Source organism: Lagopus muta, chromosome 5 (assembly GCF_023343835.1).
Source record: "Lagopus muta isolate bLagMut1 chromosome 5, bLagMut1 primary, whole genome shotgun sequence".
Classification (NCBI taxonomy): Eukaryota; Metazoa; Chordata; class Aves; order Galliformes; family Phasianidae; genus Lagopus; species Lagopus muta.
The window spans coordinates 9,476,901-9,496,441 of NC_064437.1; the positions used below are offsets into that span (position 1 = coordinate 9,476,901).

At 48.1% G+C, this 19,541-nt stretch overlaps 1 protein-coding gene across 3 annotated transcripts in view; it reads left to right on the forward strand.

Annotated features, from left to right (window-relative positions):
• Positions 1-13,620: 13,620 nt before the first annotated feature.
• Positions 13,621-19,541, forward strand: part of ERI3 (ERI1 exoribonuclease family member 3) — a 97,043-nt gene continuing 91,122 nt past the window's right edge. Inside the window, exon 1 of one of the 3 annotated variants that reach the window (XM_048944381.1) lies at positions 13,621-13,715. The gene's annotated coding sequence lies outside the window, so the exon portion shown is untranslated. Of the gene's footprint in view, positions 13,742-13,895; positions 13,998-19,541 lie in introns of those variants that run through there. The other 2 variants (XM_048944382.1, XM_048944383.1) reach the window with 2 other exon arrangements.

The following is a 19,541-nucleotide window of genomic DNA, read 5'->3' on the forward strand; positions in this document are numbered from 1 at the left end:
AAGCAATCCCTGTTTCCCAAGGATTTGGAGAAAATGCTCAGCTTGTGAGCACTGCAGTCCAACTTGAGCTTCAGCTTCATAGTAGCAATTACAGAATCTTGGTCAAGAAAGTGCTTTTATTATAAGGCTGTATTTTTGGTACTTACAACATTGTGAAAAACGATCCCTCCAATTTCAACTTCTTACTTTTGTTCTTAGCCAAAAAGCAATTTGATTTTTTTTTTTTTAAATTTTCACTTCCTCAGTATGGAAAAAAGGATCTGAATCCAGAGCTGAGCTCCAGTTAATGCGAGCTGAGAATCAAGCTCTGTGTTCTGAGGCCTGAAAAATAATAACACAGCTTTATGTAACTTTATGTTACCGCACTATTACCCGAGAACTTAATACAGTTTGGATTTAAGGAATAAGCCTGGCATCTAGCTGCCTTCTGTGAGAAACGTCTTCAGAGGAAAGCGAGAAGATACACTCAAGTTATTTATATTTGTAATTACCATTAATCCGTATTACTAATGAGGGCTTTGATCCTGAAAATGGATCCATAAACACGGCCTTGCGCACCGCCATGGAGCTGCGCTATGCACAGAGGCCCACAGGAAAAATTTCCAATGACATACATTCAGTGCTGATCATTTGGACCCCGAAATAACTTTGAGCATCTCATTTAACATCGCGCTCATTGTTTGCCTTGAAGAGTAATAAGGGGTGCCTCCGTTTCATATTTTTTCTGCACTTAATATTAAAACAAAATTTGAGGTCGTTACGCTCCGTCGCAGCGCCGTAACTGCTCTTTGCAGGAGCTGCTCTAAATACTGACGGCGGAATTAAATTAATATATACAAATCTGAAGCTACGGAGTTGATTAGATGCACTTAACTTTATGCATGCAGATTTCAATAGGATTACCAATAATACATAAAGTCAAGCCTATGTGCAAATCACGCCGGGAGCGGTGCCTGCTGGCTCCTTATGGCCATCAGTGTACAAATCGTAAAGCACGACTCCTCGTTTGTCATCGTGTCCTCCAGCTTCCATTTCATAACCAAAATTGGTATATATGATACATTCTAGCAGCAACTAGGGAACGTGTGGGGTATGGATGTGCCAGCATGGGATCCTGCTGCCTGTCCACAACCACCCTGCTGCAGAGGAGCCCGATGCAAGGAGAAAGTACTGGAATTTGGTAGCTGTGTGACCACATCCTGCAGCCTCTGGAACCATCCCCAGACTCAGGCTTTCACTGCACCTTTCATCCACAATATGGGCGGAGGAAGGGAAATGGGCGCATGAATGGATTATCCCGAATCAAGTATTCTGTCTCAGCTGTGCTTTGAGGCACCCATGGCTTGCAGTGCCTGTGTAAGCTCCATGCAAGCTCCATGCCCTCTGCTGGCTACAGCCAGGCTGTCAGCAGTGTGCCACCTGCCCTGCCCTCATGCTGGGGCCAGGATGCTCATCCCACCTCTGCCCAGCTGGATTTGACCATTTGTTTCCTCAAAGCCACGGTCTGAGTTGTGGCTGCGCCTGCTAAGATGAGCTTGAAGGAAGGTTCTGCGTGGAGTAATGGCTCATTCCGGTCCTACCAGTGAGGGTGTCCAAGGTGAGGATGGAGCTTTGGGTTTGGGAGCATCTTAAGAGAATCACAGAATCATTTGAGTTGTAAGGGATCCATAAGGGTCATGTAGTCCCACTCCCCTGCAATGAATAGTAACACCCACAGCTCCATCAGACGCTCAGAGCCCTGCCCAGCCTAATCTTGAGTGTGTCCAGAGGTGGGGCATCCACCACTGCTCTGGGCAACCTGTGCCTCACCATCTTATTGTAAAGAACTTCCTTATATTCAATCCAAATACTCTCTCTTTGAGTTTGAAACCACTTCCCCTTGTCCCATCACAACAGACCCTGCTAAAGAGTCTGTCCCCTTCTTTCTTATAGCCCCTTCTTAAGATGTAGAGGGCCACAAGCGAGGCCCTCTTGGGATGACTTTTTTGCTGGGGAACATATTCTCCCCAGACCTGTTGCAGCCAAGCCTGTGTGATTCGCACCCTTCACATCCTTCCCTATTGATTATTCTTATTGTTTGCTCCCATCACCCTGGACACTTGCTTTCTATACAAGCAAGTGTACACTCACTCCTTTTTCAGGGCTTTTCTGAGTCCCTCTCTGAGTGATATCCTGTTGCTATGAGTTCCACAGGCTAATGGTGTGGAAAAATATTTCCCTGTGACAGGAGCTACACCTGTCCAAGCCCCCTTCTGTGCTCCATCCATCACTCTGACAGCATAGGTGAGTTGCCCGGGATCATGTCAAAGCGTGAAATAGCTATAAAGGCAAAGCATATGTGTTTGTCATCTTTGTCATTAATGGGATCAAGCACAACTAAGGCAAAGGCATTGAACTGTGCCTTGCAAGCCATGAGAAGGTGGAGCTGTGTCCAGAGCAGCTCAGAGCAGTGGCTTTGGTTTATGGAAAGTACGCGGGCAGAGCAACGTGTTCATAGAATCATAGAATCATAGAATCACAGAATCATAGAATCATAGAATCATAGAATCACCAGGGTTGGAAAAAAACATTAAGATAATCAAGTCCAACTGCCTACCCATCAATGTGCTTTGCTCATATGCACATGTCTGTGGTTGCTGTGACTGCACAAGGACTGCGTGAGGTTTGTTCTGGGGAGACGGACCAGCTCTGTTCGATGGGGAGCTGGATGACCCCCACCATTGCTCTTGGCCTGGAGATCACAGCAGAGCAGGACAGACTAGGAAGCTGTTCAGGCAGCTCGCTCATGTGATTAGTTTGAGCCTAACATGAGCTAAAATCAATGGGAAACTTGTGTGAGTTAGGGCTGCACTCATCAGTCAGAGTTTGCAGCAGCCAAGTGCAGCATGATTGTTATTAATATCTGCTACAGGTACGTACACTGAAACGGTGCTTTACAGCAAAAAGAAAGACAAGTTGCTCTTGCCCAAGAACATGCTGTCCGAGAAGCTAATCCTGAGCTGCACATCTGTAGTAATAGAAACAGGATGTTCTTGGAAGTAAACATGCCTTACGTGCATTCCTCACAATGCTGTGTAACACAGGGCTGCAGTGTAGTTCAGGATGCTGAGGGTTATCATGACAGTCTTGCCCAAGAGCTTCACTAGATATCAGCCACATGCCATAGGTGATGTGGGACATGCCTGTGCCTTCTTTCAATGGAAAACACTTCCTTCTGGCACAGCATCAGCCCTGACATCAGTGCCAGCAGTGGTGTACGCTGGGACCATTGCCATGTTGTGGTATAATTGAAACCCACAAACCTTAGCTGCTCTGGTGGGCAGCCCAACACGGCAGCCCTGTGCACAGCTACCAATGATGCAGAGTTTGTCATATCCCCAAAAACCCCTCCTCCTTGGGACCCTCTGTTCCTCTGCAGGGTGATGCACTCCAGAGCTCCATCTCCCCTGGCTGAAGAGGCCATGGCCACAATCTCTTTGTACAGATCCAAGCACTGGCTGATTTCCTCCCACGGTAGGCTTCTTCTGCAGCTTTCCAGGACTCAGTGCCTGGTACTCTCCTGTTTCCCTCCTGGGAAATTACCCATCTTCCTCCCAGAAATGCATGTCTTCTTTCTGCCAGTCTTTTTCACGAGTCACTTCTCACCAGCAGTTCCAATCCCCTTTTCTTGCCCCTCTCTTGTCCTTTAATCCAGCTCACATTACTCTAGCAGTAAATTATTTAAAGCAGGCAAATGCGTGCAACAAGCGAGCTTTCTGTCAGACATGAATCTGTTCAGGAACTGATACACTCAAAATTTCTTTCTCTTGGCCCAGCTGTAGCTTTAGCTTGTATTTTTTTTTCCCTTATCCAGCCCTAGTGCCCCACATATCACACCCCTTGCTGAGGTCCATAGGAACCCTGCAGATGTCCGCTTCTTTTAGTCCTCTGCTCTTATACTGGTTTTCATCAGACTCCTTTCCATGCATCCTTCCAGTACTCTACTCCGTCAAGCCTCCTGTGCACATCATAGGTGCTCTTCCTCCCTTAAGCTTGTGCCAGGGAGAAATAATCTCAAGGTTCGATCAAGGGGTGTCACACAGACCTGAGACGCTCTTGTGGGAAATTTTGAGCTTTGGTAGGATTTGAGTGCTCTCATTTATGTTCTCAAAGCTGAGCCAAGTTTGAATTGCCCTGAAGACATCCCCAGTCTCTCTTACATCAATGCATGGTAGTGGACATTGGTTGTAGTGTCATCTCTTCAGACAGAAATGCATGCCCACGGAGACATGGAGAAGCTGTCTTCCATAAGGAGTGCGTCTGAAGGTGGATCTCTGTTGGTCTTTCTCTTACACATTCAATTGGTGTGACCATCCCCTCCCCCATAGTCCTGCAGGGATATATTTCAGTTGGCTAATTATAAATTCCCTCTGTCGTGCATCAGCTGGATGCAGCATGCCTGGTGGCATGAACCTCGCCTCCTTCATTGGTGCTGTGCACCTCTCTTGCTGCAGGCAAAAGTAATTTCCCCAGCCTGGAAATGTGATTTAATTTGACCTTGTTCACACAGGTTCTGCATCTTTTACATTCCCACCCCTAATGATAAAACAGGATCAGAGGAAATTGCTGTGATTCACGGTGATGCCCGCCCTCAGCCTCCAGTTCTGCTTGATTCTCCCTCTCTCCCATCCCCTGTTCTGCCTGCTTTCCTTATGGAGTACTTCTGAATGCAGGTGGAAACTGTGAGAGGGATGTGAAGATATGCCACCACGTGCTTGTGTCACACACTTGCTGCCAATGATCCCATTTAGAGGAGCATCTGCAGAGCTCCACGCGCTCTCGTTTGCAAGCTCAGAAGATCTCCTTGGTGGGATGCCCTCCCCTTGGTATGGGTTTGATCCTCAGCCGTGAGACCTCAGTGAGCTTCTCTAGTGACTATGGCCTTTTTAGCAGTGCCAGCTTACAGGTTTGGGGTAGCTGAGCTGTCAGAATGGCATTTATAACACAGTTCCTACTTGGGAGCATCCAAACGCACACGGGATGCTTGGCGAGGCACGCGCTCAGCTGTCTCCTCCAGTAAATTCGGGCATGGGAACAGCAAGCCATTTTACACCAGCTCACAAAAGCCAGGAGCCATGACAAGAAACACTGGCTATCTGCAGTAATAAGCTGCAGAGAGGCATGGAAGCATGCTTACAATATTTTCCCGGTAATGGGGATGGCATCAATTGTCAGCGAAGCAGACAATCTGGCTGCACGTGTCATTCAGACTTTTTAATGCTCTGCTTCTTGTCTGTCGGCTTTCCCTTTTGTGCTGAACTGTTGCTAGAGACCTGGAAAATCTGCTGGGTCCTGTGCCAGATAGTGTGGAAGCTTTCCCCCCAAACACAGGCAGCTTTTACCTCGTTTTAGCTGTTTGGGACTGATACCCATTATAGAGAGTTTCTGAATGGGCTAAGAAATATCCCCTAAAAGGATATCAGAGCTAGATTAGACATTGCAACTGCTATAGAAGATCATGCTTGATCTTTCTGCCCTTCAGCAATTTGCACCAAATGGACTAGATGATCTTAGTTTGGACACAGTGATCCTAGTTGTCTTTTCAACCTTCATGATTCTAAAAGGAAAATGGTCTGAACTGGGCATGCCCAAACCGAGGGCTGTGGAGATGTGACATTGAGGAACGTGGTCAGTGGGCATGGTGGGGTGGGATTGGACTGGATGATCCTAGAGGCCTTTTCTAACCTTTACAGTTCGATGAGGACAACACACATCCACCTATTCTGACCCATTGACATCCAAGCACTGCCTGCTGCAGAACGATGTTTTTGTGGCACCCACTGTTTCCATTCATCACCCACCACCATCCCAGGCAGACTGTGTAGGACTCGGCAAGCCACTTGCTCTCTCTGGCTCCATCTAAACTCACCTTTCTTATTGCACATCTTGGCTCATTTCCACTCTCTCAGCGAGGAGTTTGCCTCCACCCCTTGCCTTCAAGAGGGAATGAGCATACTGATGCTTCCCTCCACCCTCTCGTTGTCTCTTGTCTATTTAAACTTAATGTTTTAGGAGCAGGGACATTAACCCACGTCTGGATTAGCATCTCTCTAATGTAAATAATATTAGTTACATTATAGATGTTTCCGTAATTAGAATTCTTCTTTCTATAGGCATTTAAACACCTTGTCTCCTCATTTGACAGTTATGCTATTTGATTTGTGTTCTCCTGGTGTGGAGAGTGGTACAGAAACCCTTTTATCTCTCCTGATGAAGGGGTTTGGGCTTTGATTGGATTTGGCTTTTTTAGCAGTCCTTGCAGGGAGGAACCCGTGGATAGGAGGGTATGATCTGCGTAGGGTGGAATTTGAACGAGGTTAAATAACGTGGTTTTAACCACTGTTTTATCAAGGAGTTTTTATTCAAACTGCCCAGAGAGCTGTGGGTGCCCCATCCCTGGAGATGCCCAAGGCTGGGTGGGATGGGAGCTGGTCAGCCTGAGCTGGTGGTCCACGGTTTGGGGTGGATGGGCTTTAAGGTCCCTTCCAACCCAACCCACTCTATTATTACATGAAAAATTATGTGGTAAAGGTGAGCCAGTCCAAAAACAAGAGACAAAAAGAGCTGGCCTGGGTGGCGAGACATTTTGGGAAGAAAACTTGTCTTGTCTATCCCCACTCACCTGCCTTTGAGCAGGATGCGTCGTGTTTACTGACATGAGTAGGGGAGAGCACTGCTGAAAGAATTTACCAGGGTTGGCTTTATCAGAGAGGCTTGTCTCAGCAGATGGCTGTGTGTTTTAAATTTAAACCGAGGCATAAATAGTGGAAAAGAGAAGAGGGTAATAAGAAAAATATTAAACTGCCCGGTGCAAATCCTTGGGGAACTTCTATTGCAATAACTGACCTCCCATATAGCACCATTTATTTCATACGCTGGCAGCTTTATAGGTGCTTGTACAGCTACAGACGAACACCAATTTGCCAGTGCAGTTTGTTTTGATAACTGTTGTTTTCAATAAATCTATATTAAAATCAAAGTGAAAATTAAATAGACCAAAGTCAGTAGCACTGGAGATAAGGGAGAGCATTATACACCAGAGCTTGCTCTTACCTCCAGTGTGTGTGATGCATTTTGGCAGTCCCAGCCACACTTTTTGATGCCTCTCTGCATATTCCCACCTCTGTGCACCGTCCTTCCTACCCTGGCCCTGCGGGTGCCTCCGGTGACAGCAGAGGAAGAGAGGGAGGAAAGAAGAGAGAATAGAAAGCCCAGCACCAGGGCTGGGAAGGAAGGAAAGAAGAAAGCAAGGAAGGACGGAGCGAGTGCGGGGAAATGAGGGGAGGAAGAGAGAGGCTGGAAAAGGAAAGAGGGACGCCAAGCGCTGGAGGGGAAAGACAAAGAGGCAGAAAATAGAATAAACAGAGGGAAGGCAATGGGGAAATCAAAGCAGTGCAGACTGAAGAGAGTAAGGCTTGTGGGACCATGCTCTGCAGAGCTCAGGTGGGCTTTGGGAGTGTGGGAGGGACAGGGGATGCCTTGAATCTTGGCAATTGCCAGGAATCTAGGCAATACCCTACAGACCTGGAGAGCACAGCTGGAAGGGCAGCAGCTAGGGCTGGCCAGGTTATTAGTTAATTGCTCTGGGGCTGTTTGGAGGAGGCTGGATCCAGGAGGTGCTGCCTAGCACTGAACATCACGCTCGAGTCCAAATAATGAACAGAAGAGATTTCATGGTAGAGCAGGTCCATGTTTTTCCAGCAGACCAGTTTTCTATCAGAAAATGTTGATCAGAGCAACTGGAAACATTTCCTAGCACGTGTTGATATTATCCAAGCTTTTACTGAGAAAACATCCATAGTGTTCGTCTGTGTCCTTTTTTATTCATCTCCTGACAGCATTGTTTCACCCTCTGCACCCCTTTTGGTCCAAGTGCTTGGCCAAAAACATGAGGTCTCCAGAACTGAGGGCTGCCAGGAGCTCTTTTGGTCCAATATTTCCTTCTTTCTCCACTTCCCCGATCACAGCAAGGATCCAAGTGACAAGGTGGCAGCAGGGCTGGGTGACAGCCCTTTCAGGCATGGGTGTTCAATTTCATGGAGAAACTCAGCCCTTCTCAAAGGGATCTTAAAAAGGGCGGAGGTTCCGCCTGCCTCTGTAATATGCAATAAAATGAGATGTAGCAGTGCGGTGTAATGCATGGTTGGGACTTCCAGATTTATGTAATAAGAAATGCTGGAGTGGTAGAGTGAAAAGAAATGCACTATTTTGATTTTGGAATATGTCATCAAATGAAAAAAACAAAAAGAACCTCAAACCTTGAGAGCTGCAGTTTCTGCCCCAGCTCAGGTCAGAAACCATATTTTTTGCAACTGCAGGATTTCCCAAGGGACAGGAATTCCTTTATTATTATTTTTGGCCAGCTGTCTTCCATATGACGGCCCGTGAAAAGCATTTTATCTCACGTTAAAGCCCTCCACATAAAAACGTCTCTACCTTCCAGCAGGTGTGCTCGTCCTGTGGGGAGATTTGCTTTATCAGCAATTTGTTCCTCCAGGAGAAACGCTTAATTTTCGATGTTTTTTCCATTTACACTTTGAGTTCAAGACACTTGAGCAGCCCCTCAGTATTGGGTGGCCTGTGCAGGCGTCCTTTATGCACTGCAACCCTATTAGCTAAAATACTGGCAAAAAGATTTTGCTGAAATGCTTTTTTTTTTTGCTTTTTTTTTTTTTTAACGTCCCATTAAAAATGTTTAAAATGCTTAAAAACGTCCCGTTTCGTTGGTGCTGATGCCCTCACTTTGAAATACAGCTTTCCCATGACGGCATAGCAGTAAAACACATTCAGCTTTTTATTTTTTTTTATTTTTATTTTTTACTAGTTAGCGATGGAGTTTTGCTATAGCCATTAAAATATAAAGAATAAACTGCACCCAACTGTACAATATTTTTTTTACCGGCGTTTATGGTGACAATATAAACTGTGAGGGTTAAGCCTGCATTTTTTTGTGGATGGCACTGGAATATCGAGATTAAGTATACAGCGTGAGCACAAGGCTTTTATGATACACAATAATGATGTAAAAAGGTTTTATTTCTTTAGCAAATTGACATCACTGCTTGTCCCTCTTTGTACTTCTTGGGTCCAAACGTTTAGTGCATCGCTGCCTGGAGAAACTTCTCCTGATGCTCTGGCTCAGCCAAGCGTTCCTTTAGTCAGATGCCTGGTGGCCTGCAGCGGTCGCACCAGACACTGACCCACACGCAGCCCACACTCACATCGTCAGCACCTCAACAAGGCCACGTGCTAACGAAGTGGGTCTGTGCACTGACTGCTTGCAGTGTGCATGGAAGCAGCTCACGCCAGGCTATGTGTAGGAAAAGTGAAGCACATGGAGCTGGGACTTGGAAATGGCGAGGATCTGGGAAATGGATCAGAGAATCATAGAACCACAGAATCATGAAGACTGGAAAAGACCTCTAAAAACACCAAGCCCAACGCATGCCACCATGCCGACTGATCATGTCCCTCAGTGCCACATCTCCACCTTCCTTGGATGCCTTCAGGAACGGTGACCCCACCACCTTGCTGGCAGCCTGTGCCAGCACATCACCGGATGGGATTATTCAGCATGCCTCCTCTACAAAGAACCCTGTGTTTATCTGTTTTACAAATCATTGTCACATCCCAACGCCCTTTAACTCCTGTAATCCATCCAGACCACAGACTGCACAGCTCCATGTTTGCTCGTCACATTTTAGCGTATCCTCTGATGCTTGTGAATAACAGGGTTGTTTTGAAGAAAGGACCGGTTTGTCTGGGCAACTCCATACAGCATCATGCCTGCTCAGCCAACCTGGGGTCTTGTGGAAACCTCTGCAATCATCTAATCCAACCCAACAAAACACAGGCTGGAGAACCCAGTGCTGGTCTGAGATACCCAGAGCTGCTTCATGCTCTGCTAATGCAGTTCAGTCAGCGCCCATTTTCTGACCCCCTGATATGTTCATAGAATCAAAACTCGGAAAAGACCTCTAAGGTCATCCAGTCCAAGGACCAACCCATCACTACCATGCCCATAACCCGTGTCCCTCAGAGCCATGCTTTTCAATGCACTTTATTTCTCAGCCTGCCAAAGGCTGTCCCTCTCACCTCTGTTTTAACTGGAAAGGGATTTCCACCCCACGGCCCTGATTCCGGCTGAATTAATGGTTTTTGAACTGAATCAGCACATTTGAAGTTAAAACAGATCCCCACTGAGTCTGTACATTTTTATTACTGTGCGAGGAGTGCTTAGGAAAATAAAAAAAACAAGAAAGCCCTGAGAGTGGACCACCCTGTTGAGGGGGGAAAAACAGAAATCAAGCTTGTTTATATGAAATATATTTATAGGATCATGTGACAAATATGGTATGAGGCCTTGGAGCCCAGCTCAGGAATACCACATTCCAGTCTGGGCACTTGTGATCAAGAAAATTTAATTGAAACTGGAACAGGTGCAGAGGGGGTCTGCTGAAGTGGTGTAGGACATGGGAAGGCAAGGAGAGATGAGAACAACAGGTTTTGTTACCACACGAAACAAAAAGGACGAGGACAACCAGAATCTGAGAGCTACCTAGAAATACACCAAATGAAGCAAAGCCAGGTTAAAGCCAGGCCCATCCTGCCAGAGCAAATGAGTGCAAACTAGCTGTGAATGCGTGTTGTTTGGGAATTAGAGAAGGTCTTCCATCTTCCAGGAAGAGAAGACCTGAAGGAACCGCTCAGCCAGGTCAGTGCAGACAAGTAAACCAATGAATCCATAGGGGGATGTTGGTAAATGGACTAGGATGCTGGGTGGCAAATCACATTAGACGGTGGAGCAACGCACTCAGTATCCCTAGGACAACTTTTCTGGCTGATATTCCCATGTGTGGATGGCTTTTATGATCTGAAATCCTATTTTGCCTTTCCTAGGCTGAAGACCTTAGCACCTTTAAAACCTGTGTCTTTATCACCCACGAGCCCTGTGCTGTGTGTGTGAACCTCCTGACCGCACCGAGCTGCTGTTCCCAAATCCATCAGGGGGTCACTGCCACACAATGAGACACACTTGCTCCCATGGGGCTGAACGAGCTGCTTTCTTTCAAAACACCCTTTAATTGACAGCTAGGAATAGCTTTCCATGATGACAAGCTGTCATTAATATCATTCACCACAATGGCAGAAAACGTGTTTGGAGAAAAGGGGAGAGAGCAATCCTCTGCAAACAAATGTTTTAGCAGAACACATGAACTGCACTGTGGTTTCAAGAATGACAACATGAATATAAAAATGTACATTGTGAATATTAGTATTCCCTTAAATATGTGTTCACGTTGCTTAATGAGTCCCACCGGTGGCGTTAGTAACTGAAGGATTTGGATTGGCACATTATTAACTTGTTAAGTAGAAAACAGTGATACAGGACTACTTGTCATTTGTATTGCAAGGCATTTAAAGTTGCATTCAGCACAAGCGACTGAACAGAACTAAAGGAGCTGGCTTTAAAATGAGGCGATGCTTTTAATGCCATAACCCTATAAAATCCCACAGTGTTAAAAAGTGTACAGTGTGTGGGATTTGTCCCGTTTTCCTGCCTCGCCTGCCCTGCTCTTCTCAAAGCCCCGTCCATCCGTCAGCCCAGAGGTGGATGCACAGCTGTGCAGAGCAAAGTGATGTTTTGTTAGGGAGCTGTCAGGTTCCTAAAGCAAATTAAAGTTATAGCTCTGGACCATGCTGCTGCACTGGGGATCCATCTGCAAAAGGGGTGCACAGCTGGAGGCTTTGGGTTGACCTTTACATCTGGAGCTTGAAGAATTGACTGGGACTGCCAAATTGGGTCCAGTCTATTTCCTCTGTGCTGCTTGTAGCCATCCCAAAACCTCTAAAGTACGACAAGCAATTAAGATGCTAGACCTGCTGCTGAAAAACTACTGCCCTTTCTTGGGCTGATGGAAGGCTTGCTATGCTGGTCCTTGGCACTGAGACAGTGGGATTGGCACACCTTCCAAAGAGGTCCTTCTCCAGATTCTGAGAGCTGTGATGGAGAAAGGAACTCTTTGGAAGTGCGATTGGTGATGGTAATTGCATTGGTGTCCCACACTGTTGAGGTACGACTCATACAGACTCATACAGGGGGGACACTGAAGTTAGCAGGGCTAGATGTGCCCCTCCCCCCTTATTTCAAACCTCAGTGAGGGAAAGAAGTTCCCACTATACAGAAAGGGCAATGGGAAACGCTGCCTACAAGCCTGGGAAACAGCACAGGCTTGGCTGATGAAAAAGGGACCTGTACACATCTTTGAGCCATTGATTTTTTGTCTAGACAGAGAAAAAAATATTTTTTACTGCTACTTCTAGAGGTCAGCCATGAAAGGCTTCCTCTCTCATCCTACTAGCAACACTCGCAGGCAGGCTGTGAGTCCTAAATTTCCAGCCTTGGGGCTGCAGGTTCATTTCCAGCACATCACTGCCAGCTCCCATCGCTGACGAGGAAGGACTGGCAGAGGGCACTTACAGATCCCTCAAGGAACGCCACACTGGAAAAGCCCTATATCTGCTCCTCTGTGCTCCTTGTCAAGCTGTACATCAGTCACCAAAGGCTCGACAAATCGCAGAAGCACAGCTGAGCTCAGAAGCAGAGCTTGCTTGTGTGGGAGGGAGGCTAAGAGATGCCAAATCTAAGAGGACTTAAAGGAACTCTTCATATTATTAAATGGTTTGCTGATGGTGTGACACGGTTCAGGCCTCTGAAGTTCAAGCCTGCAGACAGAGCAAAAAAGGAGAAATTGAGCCTGAAGAGCCAACAAGCTGATGTAAGATGTGCTTAGGGTAGAGTGGCAGCGAGCTGTGTGTAGGAAAAAGATCTGGGGTTGTCGGTTGATAGAGGCTGAACACGAGCCAACAGTTTGCCCAGGTGGGCAAGAGGGCCAACAGCATCCCGGCTTGTATCAGCAATAGTGCAGGCAGCAGGGGCAGGAGGTTCAGGCTGGATACTGGGAACAATTCGTTCTCCCATGGAGCGGTGATGCAGCTGCCCGGAGATGGGGTGGGGTCACCGTCCCTGGAGCTGTTCCACACCCATGGGGATGTGGCACTGAGGGATGTGGTCAGTGGGCGTGTGGGTTGGGGTTGGGCTGGGTGATGCGAGAGGTCTTTTCCAACCTTAATGATTCTGTGATTATATCACATGGGAGGTGGCACTTGGGGACCCGCAGTGGGGACATGAGGCATTTTTTGGTGACAAAATGGGGAAATACGTGGGACTTCGAGACAAAAGGGTCCCGCGGCGGTCCCTGCGGAGGACACGGGAGGGGGCACTTGGGGACCCGAGGAAAGCGGCCGCTGGGGAGGAGGGTGACGGCTGGTGACGCAGCGTCGCCTCACCCCCGGGGTGCGAGGAGGCGCCCCGGTGCCATCAGGAGGCGGGGAGGGCGGTGAGGCCGGCGGCGGCCGGAGCCGTCCCCGAGAGGGGGGCGGGCACGGTGACACGGCGGCGCCGAGACTCAGCCACGCGGCGGGACCGGGCAGGGGGGCGGCGCGGCAGCGCCGAACTACGACCCCCGGCGTGCCCCGCGCCGCGGCCGCGGCTTTGCGCCTGTGCAGAAGGGCGCGGTGGGGAGGAAGCCCCGCCCCCGGCGGCGGCAGGCGGCGCTGTGGTTGGCCGGCGGCGCCGCCGCTCAGAGCGGGGTCGGGGGTCAGAGTGCGCGGAGGTGAGCGGCGGCGTTGGGGACTCGTGGTGCGGAGCGCGTGCGGGGCGGGGGGGCACGGCCGGCCCGGGGCGGCCCCGGCTCGGGCGGGGGGACGGGAGCGGGGCGCGGCGCCGCCGGGCCGCGGGCGGTGGCGGGGCCGGGCCGGCGCGGGGGCCGGGCGGGCCCGGAGGGAGGCGTGGGGCCGCCCTGGCCCGGGGCGGGGGGTGGAGGCCCGGCTGCCGGGGAAGCCGCGGCCCGGTCCTACGCGGCGACGGCGGCGAGGCCTGCGGGGGGGATGAGGCGGTACCGCGGCCGGGAGCAGGGCGGGGAGCGCGGCTCGGGGCCGGGGAGGCGAAGCGGCGGGGCCGGGGAGGCCGCGGGGCCAGCGTGGGGCGGCGTGGCGGAGCGTCGGCCGCTCGAGGCCGGGCTCCGGCTCCGCTCCTCGCTGCTCTTCGAGCGCTCCCGGGCCGGGTGGGAGCGGCCGCTGCCGGAGCCTCGGGAGGGGAAGCGGCGTGCGCTGCAGGGCGAGCCCGGGTGGGATGTGGGGGTGGGCGGGTAGGGCGGTGGGGGGCGGGAGGGTGGAGGTTCTTCTGGTGGGATAGAAGCGGCCGTCTTTCGGACCCGGAGCCTCTGAAGTGAACTTGGAGGGGCTGCTGGGGCTGTTTGCTTCGTCCCTTGCTGGCAGTAGGATTTTTTTCTCCCGTTCTTTCTTTGCTGCTGCCCCATTACAGGTGTTTTTTCTAAAGTGAGGCACGTGAAATGATGATGTCCCTTTTTCCTCGTGTTATGCCGTTTGCAAGTCTGTGTCTTGTGGATTTATGTGGTCGTTGCTGGCCTACTTGCTGAAGTCTGGCACTTATTTTACCTCTTCTGCATTTGCTCCACTTTCTTATTGAGCTTTGGTCCCGGCAGTGGGTGGATGGATGAATGGATAGCTGCTGCTTGGCCTGAACTCTTAAGTGTTCTTCCAGCTGCGGCACAGGGAGCAGGGGGTTCTCCGCTTGGTTAGTGCTTGTGCTGTGCCTTGGGAGAGGTGTGCAGGGCTCAGAGCAGGCCATGGCCCACTGGGTGCTGCCAGGCAATTGTTTATAGGTATAACTTTGAATGGTAACTTGACTTTACTTTATCATTGAATTGCTCTTTGAGGCGTTGTGGCATCTCATCGCTTTAGTATAAAGTTGGCATATGAGTTATTATTCCTAGAATGAACTGTTCTTAAAATAAATAATGCCTTAGAGATCTAGTTGGTTACTCTTCATTGTGTGGGCTTGGGAAGTTGGATGTCAGATATTTTTGTTTCTCTTTGAAGTACTGAGTTCTGTTTTTTGTTGCTGAATGTTGATGTTAATTTACTGCGTGGACTCAATTCCTGTCTTGTTTCAAAGCATGGCCCTTCTATGCTTCTTGTTTCTTTCAAATTTCGAGTTGCTCTACGTGAACAGCATGTTTGTTGTTTTCCAAAGGGGAAAAAAAAAAAGGAATATGTAGCCAAACAGATTTGAGTATTACCGAAATCCAGAAGAAACCCATTAAAGCCTTAAAAAAATAGAAGTGAAAAACCCAACATGCCGATGTGTCTGATGCTAAATAAAGAAGTCCTTGGGTTGTGTACACACTGAAGTGATTTTATGTGACCTTAAGTTTCTGCTCTGCAAATGGATCCCTTTGTTTTAGTTTTTTTTTCCCCTTAAATTTTGGAAGTAGAGTTCTGGAAGATACAGAAATGCATGAAGATTTTGCTGCTGTATTTGACCCATTGGCCTCCTCCCAGTAAAGGGCAGGGAGGCTGCAGGTGGTGCTCAGGTGTAGGGCTGGCTGTGGTGGCTGTGCTTGTGGGAGAACATGGGAGACCACGTGGCGGCTGTGTGGCTTTCACCTGTCTCTGGATCTGAAGCACATGTTGTGGCTGGAAACGTTCATCCTAGCGACTGCTGGTGTTTTACTCTAAGTGTAATAGACTGATAGCATGGTGCAACAGCAAGCAGGAGAATGGGGGGAGAAGAGGACAAGCTGTTGCATATGAAGCGTGTGCTAGAGCAGCAGTGCTGGCTGCTGCTGCCAGATCCTATTTGGCAACTTTCCCCTAAGAGTGCTACCTATGCTGATTGAGTGCCAGCTGAATGGTTGTGCTTTTTCCAGACACATTGCACAAGTAATGACACCTCACTCCCAAATAGCTTTTTTTCTTTTGAATTAATAACTTTGGTTGTATTTGTTGTGGTTGTGCTTTCTTTTTTAATTTTTATCTTCCTAACAACTTCCCTGGCTGGTTTTCTGGGGCTGCTGAGACTGGGCTGTTTGGAAAGCCTCTTGTAGCTGCTACCTTGCATGGCAGGAGGGTTGGAGATTCACGATCCTTGAGGTCCCTTCCAACTTGGGCCATTCTGTGATTCTGTGTGATTCTGTGATTTGCCCATCCAACAGGGCAGACCTTGGGCAGAGTTGCAGATTTCTGTCATTGTTAACAATAATAATAAAAACACTTGTAGAGTTCATTTATGAAGATCAGCTGTGAGTGTATACCAAGCGATGGCAGCGTTGGCTCCCTGCATCTGGGCTGAGATTCGTTTGGCACTCTTAAATATTAACTTTCACATTCATTTTTTCTCAGCTAAGAAAGGTGTGCAGCTGTTTAAGTGGTTTGAGCAACTGAGGTACTCGTGTATGAAAATCAAGTAATTGTGCGTGCTAGATTCCATTAAACAAAGGCCAGCCTGGTGTTTCTCCTTTCCTCAAAATTAGGCCAGTAAGCAGTAGTAGTTTTTACTGACTGCAGGCATAGCTACAAGTCTTACTTTTGGCACTGGGAGCACTGAAATGCCATAAATTTCAGAACTCTTTCCAAAATCCAGGGCTGGAAAAGTTTGGATGAAAACTAAAATTGTTGTTTTATACAGTGAACTGATTGACCATTGGAACGAGCAGTCTGAAGGTAGTGGGGAGCCTCTGTGTTGGATTCTGCCATTCAAGGCCAGAAACTTTTTTCTGAAGGATGCTCGAGCCTTTGGGCTCAATTCAGAAGTAACGAAGTGGGAACTTTATGACTTGCATTACATGAGGTTCAGACAGGATGGCCCAGTGGGCTTTCCGACTTCTGCGTTTTATGTGTTTATGCTACCAGAGCCAAGATGCCTTCTCCACGTTGTGTGCCCTGCCACGCCATCCCAGCTGTAGGCAGCACGTGGTCAGGTGCGTGGCTGAGCAGCTCTACTGGCTCATCTCCCTCCTGCCTCTGCCAGTGTGGGCGCATCCCCTCCTCAGAGCTTTGGCACTCTTCCAGCCCATCCCCAGGCTGTTTCGTCTCACTAAGCCGGCAGGAAACTATCTTGTTTTAATTGTGTTTTATTCTGGCTGCATTAGCCATTTTATGGGTTCCTGTGGTTGAATCTGCTCGCAGCGAGGCCTGACTAGCTCGAGGCTGGTGTCAGATGATCAGCAGGAGAATAAGAGCGAGAGGGAATATGGGCCTGCCTCCTTCTGGCCTCTGAGAGCTATTGGGCTGGTTAACCCTGCTGTGTCTAGGTTCACCCCAGGGCATTTTCTTACGGCTCCTATGCTGAGATGGAAGACTGGGCTTGAGGGTTCTGGATCTCTTAACTCTACTCCTTGATGCTGAATCTGCTCTTCTGCTGCGACTTGCCAATCTTTTGTTGTATGCATCTCTGCTGTTGCTGCTTGTTTTAATATTTGTCGTTTTTCTCTTCTGCGTTTATTGTAAGTGACCAGTCCTTTACCTAGCAGAGCTTCTTCCAACTTCAGCTTAGCTCTTGTTGTCGATCCTCACTTACTCTTGGAGAAGGTTTAAAAATACCCAGCAAAACCTGTCTTAAGAGACCAGTCGAGGAGGTGACGAAAGTGGGTTGCCTGGCAGAGGTGGCCTAATAAAATCAAAGTGGAATTGTACTGTGTGTCTTCGGGAGCACTTCTGGGTGGTCTGTGTGGTGCAGGTGTCCCCGTGTCACACCACCTGCCAAGGTGGGTTGGTTTTCCAGCCTCATAGGCTGTGGTGTCCTTAGGAAGGACTTCCCTTTGCCTCAAATCACCCAAACCATTGCATCTCTCACTCTGAGAGATTCTGGTGCTTTGACGTGTCTCAGGCCTTTGCCATGGCAGCTGAGGAATGGCAGAGAACTTTCTTAATCCAGGAACGCCCTCCATCTCGTAATCAGCCCTTCTGTATTCACTTGCTTCTCCTGTAATGCTCAGGCAGGGTGATGCGATGAGCAGGTTGGTTTTAATTCAACCACTGAGGTGTGCATCTCTCTCAGATGAGTAGTTTGCCCTGGAACCCTCATTCTTTGCTGTTATCCTCCACTGCATCACATGTGGGTTTAGACTGTAAGTTCTTGAGAACAGGGACCTCTGTGTGCACAGTGGGCAGAGTCTGGGCACAGTTCTGCAAAGCAGGATGATTAATACCAAGTTGTAGCTATTGATGGGTAATGCTGGGACAACACAGAGCATCCCAAGTGCTCTGGGAAAGTGACGTTATGAGTTTTCTGAAACATGGGTTTGGTTGTCCAGCAGTGCTGCAGACAAACCCAGCCAGAAATGGAGCGCTGTAATGAAGGTATGCTGGAGTGATGGTCAAGGGATGATGCTGTGAGGTTAACACGTTAAGGAAGAGAACTTACCTGTCTACAATCGTGTTACATTATTAAAATGGTTGTAAAAGCTTTGTGTTTTGTTGTTTGTATTACTGTATGTATTGTATTTTATTTTTTTTGTGAGTTTGGACAGCAGTGGATAAGCTGAGCTGGTTTTGTGCTTGAGCCTTCTTTCCTGTCTCCCAGGCTAGCCAGGTGGTGTCATTTTTTGGACTCCAGTCCCTCCAATGAAATATTTTCTCTTAGGTTAATGCTGTTGTTTTTTATAAAGTTCTCTCTATTGTTCTTCAGTTACATCTTCATGCAGCTGAAATATGGTCTCACAGTTGACCTCTGAGTACACATTTGAGCAGCTCCCAAATTGGAAGTCCTGCTTTTTTTCTTTTTATCATACTCTGTTCCAGGAGTTGCTAAACGTATGCAATGTTATTCTAAAATACATCTTTATAGCTGTGTCTTTTTATCCTTTATATTTATGAACATAAGTCAGCAATAAAAGACAAGTCTGACTTGCATCTTGGACTGCTTTTGGTTGCTCTAGCCTTGAGTTCAGCTGTCTGCCAGAGAGCAGCAGTCGTCGTTGCCTGTGCCTGGGCTTTGCTCGGGAAATAAACTGGCGCATATTACTCCCAAAGCTTCCTTGCTTACTTTTCTTTCTTATTTTTCCAATTTTTGTTTGCATTGGTCTCTAGTTCTTTCTAAATTTGTATTATATATGTATACATATACATATATATATATATATGCTGTGATAAAATCATTTTACATTTAGCTTGTAAGTGGAGGCTTTCTAAAATACATCCTTTAAGGTTGGTGGGGCAACCCAAGCACAGTTTGTCTTTTCCCCTCTTTTCTCTCCAACTACGGTGGGGGATATTTTGGGGTTAGAAGCAAGGAGAGATGTCTTCTTTTGCTGCCAGGATTTTAATTAGATTTAGTTGTAAGAAAAAATTCATGTTCATTGCAGAGAGCCTGTTGAGCTCAAGTTCCCAGGCTTGAGGTTCATTGCTATCTCACCGTTGGTGGATAGGTGTTCCACAGCACCTAATGCTAACTTTATCTTCAGCTGAAACCCACCAGACACGGCCCTTTCCTGTGTTATTGGGTGTTGCAACTGTAACGTGCTGTCACGTTTTCCTAGGGCTGTGTACAATCTGTCAAAACAATTCCTGCAGTCCAGCTGCAGCTCACGGTCCCCTTATATTTCATACATATCTGCAAGGAATTGGAGCTGTGTGAT